The sequence below is a fragment of the Bos grunniens genome, chromosome 14, assembly GCF_055505025.1.
Source record: "Bos grunniens cultivar Pamir isolate PY7600 chromosome 14, Bosgru_T2T1.0, whole genome shotgun sequence".
Taxonomy (NCBI): Eukaryota; Metazoa; Chordata; class Mammalia; order Artiodactyla; family Bovidae; genus Bos; species Bos grunniens.
In genome coordinates this window covers 83,113,900-83,118,160 of record NC_141178.1, presented here as the reverse complement: position 1 = coordinate 83,118,160, position 4,261 = coordinate 83,113,900, and positions in this window count along the sequence as shown.

Sequence of the window (4,261 nt, the reverse complement as noted above, 5' to 3'; positions counted from 1 at the left end):
TATTTTTTCTGTTCAGTTTTTAATTTACCGATCTTTGAAATTTCTTCTGTGAAATCTGTATAGAATCTAGCTTATTTCAAATCAAGGGTTCTCTCCTTTTTACCTGTATTTATCGTGGTAGATGGGGATTCCCTGGTGGCTCATATGGTAAAAACGTCTCTCTGTAATGTGGAAGACCCAGGTTCAATCCCTAGATGGGGAAGATCCCCTGAAGAAGGAAATGGCAACCAATTTGATACTCTTACCTGGAAAATCCCATGGTTGGAGAAGCCTGTTAGTCTATAGTCCTCGAGGTTGCAAAGAGCTCACACGACTGAGCGACTTCACTTTCACTTTTTACCACAGTAGAGGCTACGCATGATTCGTTAAAATCCCATTTCATCTAAATGGCTTCTTCATGTTGATTTTTTTTTATTTTCTGGTTTGACTAAATCATTTTTCGTCAATTTCTTGCTTTAGTGAATGCTCGTGGCTCTCAGTTTGCTGTCCTCCTGCCCTGGTTTTCCATGGTGATGCTGTGCTTTGCAGAGGCTGGGCTCATTCTGTCACTTGATGCCACTGTCCCTGTTAGCCTGACCCCCTGTGCGTTCTCCTCATCAAATTTGTTTGATGGTGTGGCCTTTACAGTGATCCATGATCACTTCCTTCCTCAGTGATCAGTGCAAAGAAATAGGGGAAAACAATAGAACGGGAGAGACTAGAGATTTCAAGAAAATTGGAGCTACCAAGGGAACATTTCTTGCAATGATGGGCTCAATAAAGGACGGAAAGGGTATGGACCTAACAGAAGCAGAAGATATTAAGAAGTGGTAAGAATAAACAGTTCAGTTCAGTTCTGTTCAGTCGCTCAGTCGTGTCCGACTCTTTGCAACCCCATGAATCCAAGCACGCCAGGCCTCCCTGTCCATCACCAACTCCCGGAGTTCACTCAGACTCACATCCATCGAGTCAGTGATGCCATCCAGCCATCTCATCCTCTGTCGTCCCCTTCTCCTCCTGCCCCCAATCCCTCCCAGCATCAGAGTCTTTTCCAATGAGTCAACTCTTCGCATGAGGTGGCCAAAGTACTGGAGTTTCCTCTTTAGCATCATTCCTTCCAAAGAAATCCCAGGGCTGATCTCCTTCAGAATGGACTGGTTGGATCTCCTTGCAGTCCAAGGGACTCTCAAGAGTCTTCTCCAGCACCACAGTTCAAAAGCATCAATTCTTCGGCACTCAGCCTTCTTCACAGTCCAACTCTCACATCCATACATGACCACAGGAAAAACCATAGCCTTGACTAGACGAACCTTTGTTGGCAAAGTAATGTCTCTGCTTTTGAATATGCTATCTAGGTTGGTCATAACTTTCCTTCCAAGGAGTAAGCGTCTTTTAATTTCATGGCTGCAGTCACCATCTGCGGTGATTTTGGAGCCCAAAAAAAGAAAGTCTGACACTGTTTCCACTGTTTCCCCATCTATTTCCCATGAAGTGATGGGACCAGATGCCATGATCTTAGTTTTCTGAATGTTGAGCTTTAAGCCAACTTTTTCACTCTCCACTTTCACTTTCACCAAGAGGCTTTTTAGTTCTTTTTCACTTTCTGCCATAAGGGTGGTGTCATCTGCATATCTGAGGTTATTGATATTTCTCCCAGCAATCTTGATTCCAGCTTGTGTTTCTTCCAGTCCAACGTTTCTCATGATGTACTCTGCATAGAAGTTAAATAAGCAGGGTGACAATATACAGCCTTGACGTACTCCTTTTCCTATTTGGAACCAGTCTGTTGTTCCATGTCCAGTTCTAACTGTTGCTTCGTGACCTGCATACAGATTTCTCAAGAGGCAGGCCTCAGGTGGTCTGGTGTTCCCATCTCTTTCAGAATTTTCCACAGTTGATTGTGATCCACACAGTCAAAGGCTTTGGCATAGTTAATAAAGCAGAAATAGATATTTTTCTGCAACTCTCTTGCTTTTTCCATGATCCAGCGGATGTTGGCAATTTGAACACAGAACTGTACAAAACAGATCTTCATGACCCAGATAATCATGATGGTGTGACCCCTCACCTAAATCCTGATGTCTGGAATGTGAAGTCAAGTGGACCTTAGGAAGCATCACTGCAAACAAAGCTAGTGGAGGTGACGGAATTCCAGCTGAGCTGTTTCAAATCCTCAAAGATGATGCTGTGAAAATGCTGCACTCAATATGCCAGCAAATTTGGAAAACTCAGCAGTGGCCACGGGACTGGAAAAGGTCAGTTTTCATTCCAATCCCAAAGAAAGGCAATGCCAAAGAATGCTCAAACTACCGCACAATTGCACTCATCTCACATGTTAGTAAAGTAATCCTCAAAATTCTCCAAGCCAGTCTTCAGCAATATGTGAACCGTGAACTTCCAGATGTTCAAGCTGGTTTTAGAAAAGGCAGAGGAACCAGAGATCAAATTGCTAACATCCACTGGATCATGGGAAAGGCAAAAGAGTTCCAGAAAAACATCTATTTTTGCTTAATGACCACGACAAAGCCTCTGACTGTGTGGATCACAATAAACTGTGGAAAATTCTGAAAGAGATGGGAATACCAGACCACCTGACCTGCCTCTTGAGAAACCTGTATGCAGGTATGGAAGCAACAGTTAGAACTGGACATGGAACAACAGACTGGTTCCAAATAGGAAAAGGAGTATGTCAAGACTGTATATATTGTCACCATGCATATTTAACTTATGTGCAGAGTACAACATGTGAAACGCTGGGCTGGATGAGGCACAAGCTGGAATTAAGATTGCCGGGAGAAATATTAATAACCTCAGATATGAAGGTGACACCACGCTTATGGCAGAAAGTGAAGAAGAACTAAAAAGCCTTTTGATGAAAGTGAAAGAGGAGAGTGAAAAAGTTGGCTTAAAGCTCAACATTCAAAAAACTAAGAACATGGTAGCCCGTCCCATCATTTCATGGCAAATAGATGTGGAAACGGTGGCTGACTTTATTTTTTAGGGCTCCAAAATCACTGCAGATGATGACTGCAGCCATGAAATTAAAAGACGCTTACTCCTTGGAAGAAAAGTTATGACCAACCTAGACAGCATGTTAAAAAGCAGAAACATTAGTTTGTCAACATAGGTCTGTCTTGCCAAGACTATGCTTTTTCCAGTGGTCATGTATGGATGTGAGAGTTGGAATATAAAGAAAGCTGAGTGCCGAAGAATTGATGCTTTTGAACTGTGATGTTGGAGAAGACTCTTGAGAGTCCCTTGGACTGCAAGGAGATCAAACTAGCTGAGGCTCCAATACTTTGGCCACCTAATGCAAAGAGCTGACTCAGTTGAAAAGACCCTGATCCTGGGAAAGATTGAAGGCAGGAGAAGGGGACAACAGAGGATGAGATGGTTGGATGGCATTACCGACTCAATGGACATGCGTTTGAGTAGACTCCAGTAGTTGGTGATGGATAGGGAGGCTTGGCATGCTGTGGTCCATGGGGCCACAGAGTTGGACACGACTGAGCTACTGAACTGAACTGAACTGATGGCCTTTACAACGGCTTCCCAGGTTGCTCAGTGGTAAAGAATCTGCCTGCCAATGCAGAAGCTGCAGGTTCAGGCTCTGGGGTTGGAAGATTCCCTGTAGGAGCAACTGGCAACCCCCTGCAGTATTCTTACCTGGAGAATTCCATGGACAGAGAAGCCTCACAGGCAACAGTCTCTAGGGCCACTGAGTCGAACACGACTGAACATGCATGTACTCCACTCCACTCCATGGCTTTTACAGTTTACAAGGAATTGTTTGTATGTCAACAAAGCTCTCTTCTTTGATTTCAACTTTTTGAAAGTTCCTCCACAAAATTCTCTCTCCTTATTATAAATATAAGATATTAAACAAGGACAATAAGCATTGATAACCTAAGGTGACATACAGCTGTATCCAGCATGGTCTCTGCTTCCCATGGATTTAGGTCTAAGTCTTGGATGATCCTGGAGCTTCAGACATTGATCACAGAGTGTCTGGTTGGCACAGGTGGCATTGGGCCAAGTCTTCCTGGTTCCTCCATTTTCACAGAGAGTTCTGAGCAGTGAGTGGTATTTTCTCAGGATCACCTTGGGCGAGTGGAGTGTGGAACGTGGGAGCTTTGCTGGTCCCATCAGGATGACAGCAGTGGAGTTAAGTCTGTGCAGAAGGTGGGGGAGCGAGGTGTAGTAGGCGACTCCGAAACCAGCAGGGCTGAAGGCCTTTGGACCGAGCTGGAGACGCTGGAGCTCAGGGTTGAGAGATAGTGGG